The sequence below is a fragment of the Macrotis lagotis genome, chromosome 2 (assembly GCF_037893015.1).
Source record: "Macrotis lagotis isolate mMagLag1 chromosome 2, bilby.v1.9.chrom.fasta, whole genome shotgun sequence".
Lineage (NCBI taxonomy): Eukaryota > Metazoa > Chordata > Mammalia > Peramelemorphia > Peramelidae > Macrotis > Macrotis lagotis.
Window position 1 is genome coordinate 141,997,832 of NC_133659.1, and position 15,954 is coordinate 142,013,785.

At 31.9% G+C, this 15,954-nt stretch overlaps 1 protein-coding gene across 8 annotated transcripts in view; it reads right to left on the minus strand.

Annotated features, from left to right (window-relative positions):
- CHRM3 (cholinergic receptor muscarinic 3) overlaps window positions 1–15,954 on the minus strand; it is a 658,611-nt gene that overhangs the window by 554,043 nt on the left and 88,614 nt on the right. For all 8 annotated transcript variants that reach the window (XM_074222928.1, XM_074222921.1, XM_074222922.1 and 5 more), the window contains one exon: window positions 13,650–13,735. The gene's annotated coding sequence lies outside the window, so the exon portion shown is untranslated. The remainder of the gene's footprint in view (window positions 1–13,649; window positions 13,736–15,954) is intronic.

A 15,954-nucleotide genomic window follows, 5' to 3' on the forward strand; every position in this document is an offset into this window, starting at 1 on the left:
GCATACATATAAACATAAAGAAACACACACATATTTTATAGTATATATATATATATATATATATATATATGTAATATCTGTGTACAGCACAGAAGAGTAAAGATTTTTCTTTAATAGGTTTTGAAAATACATTGGAAAAGCCATTGGAGAAATGAAAGGTCATTTTTATCTTTCTATTCCCAGAATCTAGAAACAGCATTTTTGTATGAAATAAGTGTTTAAGTAAACTTTACTGAGTTGAATTACAATAAATTAATTGTAGTTTTACAAGGGATTTTTCCGTGGTCACACAGTTAAACAATGCCAGAGCAGAATTTGAATCCATGCCTTTTAAATTCTAAGCTCCTGTGGCCCAATTTAGTGGTTGGCATAGCAATAAGTATAGATACTTACTTAATTACTCATTATACTACCTGTACAAGAAATGAAATGGATTACCTACGGGAGGTACAAAGATTAGCCAGGAGATATATGTCAATATCAAGAAGGAGAAAGGATCAAAAAACTGCCAATTCAAAAAGATATATCTGAAGACCCCAAAGCAGGTTAGAAAATAAACAGTTTTAGTTAGGGGTATATCCCTAGAGATCACTTTGAAAAATAGAAATGAGAAGAATTACTCCTGCTCACGCTATGAAAGAAGAAGTTGAGTAAGTTAATTCCACTTAAAGAGTTCATCTTCCTGAATCCAGTCTCTCCCCGACTCCAAATCATCCAATAATATATTTGCTAAGCTCAACTTCATTAGCTATGACTTGTATAATGTCATTCCTCTTGTTCTAAAATCTTTAAGGACCTCTCATTTCATTGAGTACAAGACTCCCTTTCTTGTTTTCAAGCTCTTATAAACCACTGAGTCTCAAACCCTCATATATAGATGAGGAAATTGAAGTACATGGAAGTTAAATGACGACCAGGATTTTAACATTATGGTTCTTAGGTGGGATTTGAACCTAGATCTTTTTGACCCCCCAAGTCCCTTGCCCTATCACTATATTCTTATAGTAGAACACAATATGGTGGGAAAAGGGGACATTTTCAGTCATTTTTAACCATGTCTGATTCTTCATGACCTCATTTAAAGTTTTCTTGGTAAAGATACTGATATGATTTGCCATTTATTTAACTGATAAGAAAAACTGAAGCAAGTAGAATTAAATGACTTGCTCAGGGTCATACAGCTAGTTTCTAAGGATAGAATTTTAATTCAATTCAGGAAGATGAGTCTTTCTGATTCCAAGACTGGAATTCATGAAGTGTCACCTATATTTACATCAATGAATACTTTTTTTTAGTTTTTTTTTTCTTTTTGCAAGGCAAACGGGGTTAAGTGGCTTGCCCAAGGCCACACAGCTAGGTAATTATTAAGTGTCTGAGACCAGATTTGGGCCCAGGTACTCCTGACTTCAGGGCCAGTGCTTTATCCACTACGCCACCTAGCCACCCCTATGAATACTTGATTATTAACAAAATGAATCAATCAGTAAGCACTCATTGTGTGCTTTATATGACAGGTATGATACAATGCACTCAAAGATAACAACAAAAACTTTTTCATGTAATAATCAAATTTAATGAAATAATTTCTAGACTTGAATTGTCTGAAGATATAATTGCTTCTCTTACTGAAGGTCCTCATGCACACCACTGTATCATAGATAATGACAGCTAGGATAGAGGATATCCTTAAGTTAGGAAAAAATTGGACTAGAAAGTCTCCCATTTACTTGTTAGACTCTGTGATTCTATTTGGGCGAAGTTTATTTCATACTAGGGATTTTCAAGAGATGTTTTTTTTTAAAAAAACAAAGATGGATATTACATTTTAAATGAATAATTTGAGCAAAGGCTCAAAAAATACAAATATTATTATTAACCAAAGAAAGGAAATTAAAATTTCACTTTTACCACTGAGAATATTACAAAATCAAAAGCAGTTATGGACACATTGGTAAGTTCAAATATAATATTTTATAATATTAACCTAAGAAAGTCTTTTAAATGTATAAAATAAAATTATCTTCCTTAGGACATGCCTTGGTAACTGAATATCAATCATCTGTTTTGGAATCTTAATCTGCCAGAGAAGTAAACTTTTATTCAAGTTATTTTTAATACACACCCTCCAAGCAGCTGTATAAGTGTGAATGTATAAAAATGAAATGTTGACTAGCTTCTTATATTCTTAGGCTGCATTATATCATAGAAACACAACAAATATATTTATGTTCTGCCAGAAGAACATAAACACATTTCTTTTTTTCATTAGTTGACAATAAAGTTGAAGCTTCATGACTTCTAAAGTAAATCAATTTCATAAATGCTTTTAGCACTATTTAGATAAAATATCACAAGGGAAAATGAAATATATGCATCTACATGTCTCAGGTGTGCTATGCTGTCAATATTTTTCTGGTTTAAGGTACCCATTTTAATACTTCACATTTCAATACAGAATTGTTATTTACCTACTAACTTTCATGACGAATAGCATAAGAAAAATAATTAATGAAAGTTTCATTTTTTTAATGGATTTCTCATTCTTCTACTCATATATCAACTTCTCCTATTCTAACTTCTATAGTTTTGTAGTCAAAATAAAACTATATAGGGAGGCATTTTATTTTAAGTCTTTAAGAACTAAAATAGATTGATAATATGCTATAATATAGTTATAGGATGAATCCCTACAGTATGTGTGTTTTATTTGAGATAATTAACTTCCAGGTGAGGACTTTTTTGCTATACTGCAGGCTGACACAATCTTTTTTAGGACATTCTCTTAGAGAATTATCAAGAATATTAAGGGATTAAGTGATTTACACATTCACAATGCCATTTTTGTTTTCAGAAACTAGACTTAGACCTATTTTTTTCCTGATTCTGAGTATAGTTCTCTGTCTACTATAGCACATTGCTTCTATATGTTGCCTTTGCAAATCAAATATCCATATTATGTGTTAAAAATCATCTTTGGATAGGATAAACTAATCAATCGACAAATGTGGATCATATTTGGAAATTACACTTTTGAAAGAGTATTTTTATCATGTAAAAATTATTCTTGATTTTTTACTATAATTTAGCTACAGAATTTAGAAGTGGAAACATATTTTATCAACAATGCCAATTCTAAATGAAATTTATATCAAAGAATGAATAATGCTATGACACTTGCATCTATACCAAAGAGAGGGTTGGAGTCACCAGAGATAAGGAAATTCTAATATAATTTTGCTATGCATGTAATTTTTATATAATCAAAAATATTGTCTATTATACAACTTCAAACCCTCTTTCTATCATTCATATCATCCTGAGGTGAATATTACAATTATTCTAACATTACAGATATTAGAAATGGAATATTGAAGAATATTGATTGATCTAAGGCTACATGATAACATATTAAAAATAACCTAAAATGAATAATGACTGAAAATTTGTGTTTTAAAGATATGTAAAAACCTGAACTTTGATATAATTTCCAATTTCTGTACTATTTCAGCACTTGCTAAATGTTAAAAGACTGAAGCTTCACCTTATATATCAAACATTTGATTCAAAATACTTGCTTATTATTTTTTGGTACACAGAGAGTTGGAAAAGTTGTCTTAATTTATATTAGCTCTTTACTTAGAATGTGATATTAACGAGACCAAGGGGCAAGGTTCAGTACTTTCAAAAGAAAGTTAAGTTGATTTCTTTTCTATGACCCCAAAGTCATTGTGTAAACATGTGTACTCAAAAGGCTATATATATATATATATATATATATATATATATATATATATATATATATATATATATATATCAATGCATACCAATCTCTTCAACAGAAAAAAAAATCCTCAAAGAGTCTGCCTTCAGGACAAGTAGGTCAGTAGCACCATTGGCCTATACAGAGAGCAGTGCATTCCTTGCCAAGAAGTTTGTTTGTATAGACCCTGTGCCTGAAGTACTCAAGTAACATACACAAACTGGCAGGGGGAAAAAAACCGGAGAAGAAATGATGACAGAATAGCAGTAAACAAAGCTAGCTCTCCCACACACTGCGTTTGTATGAAATTGTGGCAGCTCCTGTAAATTCTGTCATCTTTAAATTATTTCTTCCTGAGTTGCCTTGGGATTCAAATGTAGTATCTACTATGAATGCTAATCCAAAACAGTACAAGGCAGTTTATTCTTCCTTTTGAAAGGTATGTAAGGTATTTTTCATACATAACTGACCTTTGTTTTACTGGCATATTAAAATTAAATTTTATATATTTAAACTAGAAAGGTCATACTTAGGTTAAAGAAAAATGATTTGTTTAGTTCTTAGAGAGATACTTTATATCTCAGTATTATTAATTACGTTATATTCAAAATCAAAGCCTTTTAAGTTTCTACAGTATAAAGATTATTAGGTCCACTGAGTAAAATCAATTCAGATGTATGGGTTCCTACAGTGTTTTCTAGTTTTCTAGTACCTTTTTTGATGGTAGCACTACAAAAAAAAGAAAGAAACACAAAGTGAAGATAATTTCAAACCCCAAGGAGAATCCCCAAAGCAGGTGTTCTCAAACAAGTTACTATCTCATGCAAATTCTAAGAATATATATACATATATATATATATATATATATATATTTGTAAATAAAATGACAACTTACATTCTATAACCCAATTTAACTGTCAAAACACATAATGAAGTCTATCACCAGAGTAAAATAAAATCTTATGTTTTTGACATTTGATTAAATTAAACATTAAAGGCTATGATTGTTTGTTTTTCTTGTCAAAATAGTCTTTAAAGAGATCAAATGTTGACCTGAGTCTAATGATCACCCAAGGCATTAAGGAAGTAGACAGTTAATACCACTATACTGATAGTGCTATTTTGTTCACCAAGATGGGTTGGGTGATTCAAACATGAGTACTGAATATATACTGTATTAGGCAAGAAAATTAGGTGTTCTCACAAGCATTTTATTTAATGATATCTCATAGTTATTGGTTTCTGTTTGAAAAAAATGAGTAGAACATACAGTATCACCTGTATGAACAGTAAATGTACTAAGTGACATATTTATACACATAGATTCATAACATTTTTAATCTTGAGACAAAATTAGTTTAAAAATATATATGTGGTGAGAACAAAAAGAAAATACAGTCATGATCCTGCTAGTATTACACTGAATCTGATAGTGTGAAAAATTGAATCTCATGAAGTGATTGCATTGTTTGAGTTTATGCTATTTGAAGTTATAATTATTAAAAACAAGGTAACTAGTTTTAGCATAGTGGAAATATGTAATGAAAATCTGAATCATGCCCACCTAATTGGGACCTAGGTGTAGAAGACAATCATTGCCACTTCAAGATTATTGACCGTGAATTTCCTGTAAAGAGCAAGCTCCCCTAAGTGAATTTAAAATGCATTTTTCAAATTATATTTTGAGATCTTTGAGTATAGATAATCTGTCTTATATACCATTATTTCTCCTATGACATCTAGTATAGCACCTACTTTGCAAGTTCTGTAAAAAATGATTGAATGAATGATCACAGACTGGTTGGCATACAAATTTTCAGAAGGGCTAATGCACAAATTTAAATATACGTATAGCTGCCACAATTTATAGAACATAACTAAGATAGATATTTTGATAATTTATATTTTTTCAAACTAAATTTTAACATCTTTTATAACAAGATTTAATTCATATATATATATATATATATATATATATATATATATATATATATATATATATATATATTTGTGTGTTTTCCAATATCTGTTATAGTGATATAGCTCCAACTTTGCAAACAACAGGTTTTCTATAAATATTTATTGAATGACTTTCTGGTCTGATTGACCACCAAACAAGTTGGCATGTAATTTTTTCAGGGTCAGAAAGATTAAATAAGCTAAACTATACATGTAGCTATTCCAATTTAAGGAGCAAGAACAAGATCATATTTGCTTTGATAATTTATTTTGAAGGTTGGAAAAAAAAAAACAAGTGCAGGCTTTATAAATTATTTATTTAATTCAATCTCAATGGATTTCCAATTCTTGAAAATACATGCAGATTAGTCAGTGAGGAGGAATATATAATAAATTAGTCATTCGATTACTAAAACAGTACATGAGAGCTGAATAATTTTACCAACAGAGCTTTTGATTTTCTAATGGGTTATGTTCCAAAAGATGTTAAATCATCTGACCTTAGGAAACTGGAATCAATTTTGTCACAGAAACAATTTTATATATAACTTTATATATAAGTTACTATCTAAGGTGACAAAAGTCTATTTAATTCAGTACGGATCTAAAGCAATAGAGATGAGAAGGAACCTCGACTAAGTCAGGAAGGTTTTATTTTATAAAGAATACCAAGTTTATATAGGCAGCTAATGGCAGACATGGATACTGAATTTTCTGATTCCTAGTCAAGAATTCTTTTTATAACTTCCTACTGCCTACCCTCGTTTATTGTGAACAAAGTATCATAAAAATTACATTTGCCCACTCCAAATCAGGACCAGGGGTCTTCATTTTCCTTTCTCCTTACTCTCAAGCTGCCTACCACTATCCAGAGCTCTCATGCTCTCTTTAATTACCTCTGTCCTAAACTCAGGCCAACCATATCCTGAACAACATACATTCAATACTCCTTCACCCATCTTGAGCCCATTATTTCCTACATTGTAGAATGCTATTACCATGAAACTTTAAGACCTGGTCAAAACCATAATGAAGTCCTTCCCTATGGCTCTGAGGTCCCTAGAGTGAGCATCCATTCTCAACTAACCTTGACCATGTTAAGGCAGAACAGTTTCAAAATGATTCTGTTGTGTCGATAGTACTAAAAAATATAATCATCATATGTGCCAATATTATCATTGGAAAATTCATTCAAATTTTGAACATGAGATGCCATGAATATGTATGTGTGTATACATATACATACATATATATATATATATACATATATATATATATATATATATATATATATATATGTATACACACACACACACACCCACTCAAATTTTATAAATCCTTTATAGATAGATTACAGCAACCTATTTTTTGACAAAACCAAAGACATCAGCTTCTGGGATAAGAACTCACTATTTGACAAAAATTGTTGAGAAAACTGGAAGAACAGTCTGGAAAAAATTAGGCATAGATCCACATCTCACACCCTATACCAAAATAAGGTAAAAATTGGTACAAGATTTAGACATAAAGGGTGGCACCATAGATAAATTAATAGGCCAAGAAATATTCATCTATCAGATCTATGGAAAGGAGATAAATTTATGATCAAAATTAGAACACATTATAAACTGCAAAATGAATGATTTTGACTATATTAATTTAAACAAATTTTTTCACTAATAAAATCAATGCTGCCAAAATTATAAGGAAAGCACAAAGCTGGGTAACAATCTTCATAACTAAGAGTTCTGAGAAAGTTCTTATTTTTAAAATATGTAGAGAATTGCATCAAATTTCTAAGGTTATAAGTCATTCCCCAATTGATAAATGGTCAAAGGCTATGAATAGACAGTTTTTAAAATTAAAGCTATATATAATCATATGAAAAATGCTCCAAATCATTATTGATTAGAAAAATGCAAATTTAAAACTACTATGAGATATCACCTCACACCTATTAGATTGGTTAAGATGAGTAAAAGGGAAAATGATCAATGCTGGAATGGTTATGGGAGGACTGGAATATTGATGCCTTACTGGTGGAGTTGTGAATGGAGCCAACCTTTCTGAAGAGCAATATGAAATTATGCCCAGAGTGCAATAAAAATGTTCATTCCCTTTCATCTAGCGATTCCAATTCTAGGCCAATATCCAGAAGAAATCATTAAAAATGGGAAAAGTCCCACATGTTCCAAAACATTTATAGCAGCTCTTTTTGAAGTGGCAAAAAATTAGAGATTGAGAAGATGCCCTCAATTGGGAAATGGCTAAACAAATTATACTCCATGATTATTGTGGAATATCACTGTTCTATAAGAAACTCATAAATGTTCGGACTCTAGGGAAGCATGGAATGAGTTTCAGAATCTGAGGCAGAGAGAAGGGAGAAGAATCCATAGAACAGTGTACACATTAACAACAATATTGTGAGATGATCAACCCTGATGAAAGCAGCTCCTCTCAGCAATTCAGAAAGCTAGGACACTGTATTAGACTGGCTATGGAAATTGCTATACAGAGGAAGAAAAATGAAACAAAAAAAAGAAATCAAATAAAAAGACAATCCTTGATGAAACTTTATAAAAATTATCTCTGATGTATCTGTTTTCTTTAATCCTAATTCCTCTATCCAAAATGACTAATCTATAAACTGTTTATCAAAAATATGTATACACAATGTTAACATGACTGTTCACCACTTCCTCATGAGTAAAATGAAAATATAAAGAGCGTCTACCTCATAGGGTTTCTGTAAGGTTCAAACACATTATTTGTAAAAAAAATTAAAAATCATTTATCAATGTACCTGGTACATGGTAATGGCTTAATAAATATATTTTATCTTTCTCTTGTTTTCAAATCATCCTTTTTCCTATTGCATAGTTTCAAATCTTAATTTATCAGTATCCAGAACCTAGCAATGGCTTACAAACAGTAGATGCTTAAAAAAAATCATTATTGATTGGAGGAAGAAGACAGTCAAAAATGTTTCAAAAATTACTGTTCTCTGTTCCTGAAGAAGGTACTACATACAAGAGTGCTAATTAAACTATGTGTTCATCTTTAAGTATTATTTGTATCCACCTGGCAATGACACAGCCTTGACAGTTTTGACTTTTGTTTTCATGTTAAATTCAAGTTTGTCATCATTGTTGTTGAAGGTATTGGTATGGTGATGGTGGTTTTAGTGGTATGAATTTCTTATCATTGGAAATAATTTGCTACTTTGTGATCTATATAAATAATTTATGGAGTCAGGGAAAACCTGTCTTTCAATTTTAGATGGGGCACATTATCAGAATGCCTTTGGGCAAGCAATTTAATATCTCTCTTCTAGTTTCCTCAACTTTAATAATGCTATCTAATAGGGTTTTTGTGAAGCTCAAATGAGATAATATATGTAATATATCTGAAATCCTTAAAACTATACTTCTTTTTTTTTTTTTTTTTGCTTTGGCTAATATTAAGAGGCAAGGTAATATAACAGACCCAGGTTCAAGTCTCATCTCTGACACATTCTGGTTTTGTTATCCTAAACAAGATATTTAAATTATTATAGGCAAGTCGCTAAGAAAGCTGCAGGGGTTTCCTTAGCTGGAAGTTCCTGAAAACAATGCAATTCATATAAAAAAAAGAAATAAAAAGGAAAAAAAAAAACAAACACAATATATTAATACCATTTATGTCTTATTTCATTGACTCATTGTGGTGTGGAAGTTACTCTGAATTCTCTAGAAATTGGTGTACTTCAAATTCTACATGTTTCTACCATGCTAGAAATATATTTTGCTGAAGACATAGATTAGAAATGTGCGGGAACTTTCCTGGAAGCCTCTGGATAAGACACAGTTAAATTCATCTATCAGGGTATTTTTCAACTTTCTATGGTACTTAATGGAACAGTGTATATTTTAACAAAGCATATTCAACTGGAGAACTTCCATTAAGTTGAGGACTGGGGGTAACTCATCAATTATTTTTAACTTTCTCCATTCCAGATACATTGTTCACTATATAGCAGGTGCTTAGTAAAATATTTATGGAATTGAATTTGATGAGGAAAATAAGGGTCAAAAAAGTTAAAAATTTTGTTAGGAGGTGCTAAACTGAGATGCCATCCATCCAGGAATAAATAAAAATTAGGTTGTGTGAATTCTGAAATGAAGATATATTTTCATGAAATTCATTTTAGATTACTTAGTTTGGGATTATTTAGAGCTTTCACATTCAAATTTTAATTTGTAAATTAAATTATATTCTGTCACTAAACACATTCTGTTAAAAATATTGCTATTAAAATCAAAATTCAAATTTAAAACAGGAAAATAATGTAATCCCCCCAAATAATCTTTTTGTCATGTAAATATTCTTATTAATAAGAGAATTTGTGAGTATAAGAAAACAAATTATTATTGTTTTCAATGTAGCAAATAAAAGAAAGTATATTTCTTTCTTTTCCTTGAAATAATTATCCTTTCTATATTGCACATGCCTATCATTTCTATATAGCTGAACATAAAATATATCCCATGGTTAAAATGATTATCATGGCTATCACTTCTATATTGCTGTAAATAAATATACCTGCTTCTGTGATTTCCTCTGAAGAAAGCAAGAAACCTTTAAATCCTAATCTATGTCAGACTGGCAAACTGTTGGGTCAAGGTGCCAATACTCTTACTGCTATGGGAAGATAGTATTTATGGTAGTTAGTGTCTGTGAGTTAGGGCTTGTTCAATGTTTCCTAGAACCACTTTCCTCCTTAGCACATGCCAGAAAATCGAGAACTATAGGATTAGATTCTTTTACAATACAGGGTATTCAAATCATAGGCATATGTGAACTTGCATCAAGGTCTACATGTCTTAAAGTGTCTGGGAAGGAAGCCCTAGACAACCCAGTAATTAAATCATCTAGTCACCTATTTCTTGCAATCTCTAAATAGCCTTTACAGAATTTCAAATACTCAATTCACTTCATAGCTGCCTCTGTAAGAATAAAAGTAACAGAGAATCTTCCTTTGCAAATTGCAATATGTGCATCAATCTTCTTATCTCAGCTTGAGCTGTCCCAATCTATTGACAAAAAGATTAAGGAAAAAATATTTCATTACCTAGAAATCTTGCTGAGAGAAACTAAATTTGATTCTGATTCTTAATATAGTAAAATGAAATATTTTGATATGTAGGTTTGTGTGTATATGTACACACACTTATGGAACAATGATTCTTGAAAAATCATAAAAAATGAAACAATTATTACTGGTTTGAAGGTGGTCACTTTTTTTTCAAAAAGAAGGTGGTAGATACCAAAAACAATGATAACTAGATTAAACTCAAAGTTCATTATCTTCTGACCTGGTCAGTAAAAATTTAAAGTATCATTCTAGTTCTGAATATCATCTAACAGAAAGAATTATAATATACAAAAGCATGTTCAAAATTGTAGGCACTAGAGACCATATTATTTGAGGAGTATTTGAAACATCTGGGATACTAATTCAGAGAATAAAAAACTGAAAGAGACATTATGGCTGTCTTCAAAAGGTTTGCTACAAGGAAGAGAGCTTTGAAATGTTCATCTTGTTGGAGCACAAAGAATGGAAATTATAGAGAACCAAAAAAAAGAACTTGATCTTAACAATTAGATTTTTCCAAAGTAGAATGAAATGCTTCATATTGAGTTTTCCAAGACTCTTGATCATCTGAAGTCAGACTGAATACATGTTTTTTTCTGGAATGGTCACAGTAAAAGGAATAATATGAAGCTGGGATAGGCTTTTCAATCAAAACTAATCTAGTCAACATTCTTGGATGACTGCTAAAAGGAATGAATGACACGCTCAAGACAATGAGATTGGTACTTCCAAGAAAACACCATGTGATCATCATAAGTGCCTCTACTCCCACAATGACAAACACTGATGTGGTTAAAGAAAACTTTAATAAAATCCTGTAGTCCCTTATCATCAATGTACAAGTTTCTAATTCTGGGTGACTTTAATGCCAGAATAGGCTCATTACCAGACTTGATAGGGAGTTGGAATAGAGTTGGAAACAACAGCAATAGTCACCTTCTACTGAAGACTTGTGCATCTCATGACCTTCTCTTTACAAACACTGTCTTCTGTTTACCTAAACAAAATAAAACTTCCTGGATACACCCTCATAGTAAACACTGACATCTAATTGACTATGTGATTGTAAGGAGAAGAGACAAATAAAATACGAGAGTAACAAAGGCAATGCATCATGCAGAATGATGGACTGATCACAGATTCATCCTCTCTAAGCTAAATATTCACATTCAACAAAAGTGGCAGCCTCAAGGCAAAATGAATACTAAGAATTCATGTCAAGATATTAGAGTGTCTATCTGAGCACAAAAAAGCTTGTTGCTAACTTAGAAAGAAAACTGAGCCAACACAGAGCTGGCAACAGTAGAACAGAAAAAGAGTAGTGAGTTCTCAGAGATCTTGTGTACACTGATGCAATTTCTCATTTGGCCAAAAAACTCACAAATACCAAGAATGGTTTGATGAAAATGATGGGGAAATACAGAATCTGCTAAATGAACAACAAGATCTCCACAGGGTTTACCAGCATGACAGTTCATCCATTTCTAAGAAGGTAGTATTCAATTCCATCAAAAGTAAAGTACAAGTGAAATTTAGAGAGATATGGGACTCTTGGCTCAGTAAGAAAGCAGATGAAATTCAATTTTATGCATACAGTAACAAACCAAAAATGCTTTATGATGCCCTGAAGGCTATTTATGGGCCATAGACATAAGGTGCATCTCAGCTACTCGGTGCTGATAGATCCACACTGATTAAAGATAAGGATATGATCCTAAAAAGATGTGTTGAACACTTTCATAGTGTTCTTTGCAGATCATCCTCAATCAGTGCAGAAGCCTTTGACTGTTTACCTCAAGTTGAAGTCAATTAGTCCCTAGCTAAATTTCAAACTGAAGAAAAGGTTTTGAATGGCATTAGGCTCCTTTCAAGTGGCAAAGTGTATTTCTGATTCTATTCCAGCTGAGATCTACAACATGGAGTGTCCATTGCTCATCCATAAACCGAATGAAATTTTCCAGATCATATTGCATGAAGAGGTTATCCCCCAAGAATTCAAGAATGCCTTCATTGTCCATCTCTATAAAGATAAAGGTAATAGAGTATCCTGTGACAATCACAGGAGTATATCTCTTTTAGTCCTCACTGATAAGATTCTTGCCAGGGTCCTTCTCAATATGCTGATCCTTCACCTGGAAAATGGTTACCTCCCTGAGAGCCAGTGTGGCTTCAGAAAGAATAGAGGAAGAGTCAAAATGGTGTTTGCTGCCCGACAACTCCAGGAAAATGCCAGGAACAGAACAGAGATTTATATATTGTCATGAAAGTTTATGAAAAATTATGTCAAAATTTAGTTGCCTGGAGAAGTTTATCAGTATTGTACGTCCATGTACATTGTACATATTGTACATTCCATGATGGCAAGCATGTTCAGGTTCTGGTTAGTGGACGATGATTTTGAGATTTTCCAGTCACCAATGTAACAAAACAAGGGTGTGTTCTTGCTCTTGAACTTTATAGCATGATGTTTTTAGCCATGTTATCAAACATCTTCACTGAGGATAAACATGGCCTCAAAGTCAGCTTGATGGCAAATTCTTCAACTTGAAAAGGCTAGGACCAAAGTGGAGGGAGTGTTGATGTGGGATCTTCTGTTTGTAGATGATTGTACACTTAGTGCAGCCTCTGAAGCTGATATGCAACAAAGTATGGATTGATTCTCTGCTGCTTATGTTAATTTTAGTCTAATAATTAACACCAAGAAAACACAGTTGCTCCATCAGCCAGCACCACACCATCCATATGTGGAACTATCGATTACAGCAAATGGAAATTGTGGACAAGTTCACTTACCTTGACAGTGTCCTTTCCAAGGTGGTATAAGTTGACAATGAGGATGACATATGCATTGCCAGAGCTAGCTCAGTATTTGGGAGGCTCTGAAAGAAATTTTGGGAGAGAAGAGGTATTAGACTGACTACCAAACTGAAGGTCTTACAGGGTCATTGTGCAGACCTCATTGCTAAGTGTCTGTGAAACCCAGACAGTGTACCAGTGCCATGTCAGGAAACTGAATCCTTTCTATTTAAATTGTCTTAGGAAGATTATGAAGATCACCTGGCAGGAGAATATCCTAGACACTGAGGTCCTTTCTCCAGCTACACTTCCCAGCATTCCAACATTACTGCAGAGAATGCAACTAAGATGGACTGAAAATGTTGATAGAATGCCACATGTTAGCTTGCCAAAAAAAACCCCCTAATTTATGAGAACTCATACTGGGCAAGTGCTCACAAGGGGACCAGAAGAAGTGATACTGAGACATTCTGAAGTTCTCATTGAAAAACTTTAAAATTGAGTGTACAACATGGGAGACACTGGCACAGGACTGCCCAGCATAATGAGAGTACCCACCCCAAGTGTTCACATGGAATATTTGTAACCAATTTGTGATTGAGCATTCTGAGACTGTATTGGTTTGATCAGCCATAGTGGGACACACTGTAATTTGTCTTAAACACAGTGTTATCATTTTGGTCTTATTCAGTAATGAAAGGCAAGAACCAACCAACTCTTGACCATAATGCAATCACAGAAGCTAAAAATTTGGAAGCTTTCTTAAAATCTATTTAGACTACCCTATACTGACCACAAATCACTTTCATAATATCTTTAAGGATCATTCAGATTCTACTTGAATAGAGAGAACTTATTATTTTAAGTAAAAGCTAGTTTACTGCTACTTGGGATGTCAAATATAGAATACATAATTTAGGTGAAATTTGGGTAAGATACCATTATTCTGTCTCTGGTTCTAATAACACTATTACACTAATTTAGCATATGTGAAAAATTTGAGCAAAAATATCCATGATTAATTTTAACAATATTTAAATTCATTTACTTCCTTTGTTGATTTTCAAAGATCATCAGTAAATTTTGTCTAAAATCAAGTTTTTTGCAAACCAGGAGAAGAGACGCTACATATTTTTCAAAAAAATTATCAAAAAACCTCTCTAGCAATTTGTATATATATATATATATATATATATATATATATATATATGTATATATATGTATATATATGTATCTATGTGTTTGTATAATTTCATTTTTATAATTATTAAAATAATATAAGAGGAAGTATCACATAAACAGGAGGCTGACTTCAGGGATGGGGAGACCTGAATTAAAGTCTAATCTGACACATGCTAGCTCTGTGACCCTCGGCAAGGATTTCTCTTTCAGTGTTCTATGCTCATCTCTAAGACTATAAATTGCAGAGAAGTGTGGTTTACCTCATTAGTAATCCCTTAGATTTATAAAATTGGAGATCTGTAACTATATGTATCTCTAATAAATAATATTAAATTTGTAATAATCACAGATTTCATACAACCATATCTTAATTCTCATATTAACCCATGTTCTATATATTAATTTACTATTTCTATAATATAGTAAACAATAGATAAATTATCAGTTTAAAATCAATTTTAAACATATGTGTTGGGCATTTTCAATTATTTCAGCGTATTGTTGATGAGGAAAAAAGTCATGACTGCTCATTTTACAGGAGCTTCACTTTATTCCATAAACTAATAATAAGCAGTAAATGTACAAATGAACACACTTTGCTACTAATCCTCAGCCTGAATGATCTCTGGAAGCATGCTCTATATAGTCACTGTTCAACATAAACTTAATTGATGAATGAAATACAATGAATCATTAATGGTTAAATATAACTTTAAAATACTTTGTAGAATTTCTTTGTAATGCAAACAGTTTTTTATCAGCCACCATCCTGATACAAGTACTGGTCCCCCTCATATCTTTACTGCTGTTCTATTTGATATCCCTACTTTATATTTCTTCCCATTCTAGTCCATCCTCCCCTCATCTAAAAAAGTAATAATACCAAAGGAGAGGTCTGACCCTGTTACTCCTTATTTAATATACACTTTCTTTACTTTCTTTTAAGTTCATGATCAAATATAAAATTTTGTTTGACTTTTCAATACCATTACAACCTGACCTCTTCGAACCTTTGGAGTCTTCTTTCACTTCAGGTTCCTCCATTTATTCTATAATCAAGCAATATTGCCTTCTTGCTACTACTTGAATAGAATAGCTCTTCTTTAGATTCCTTTCCCAT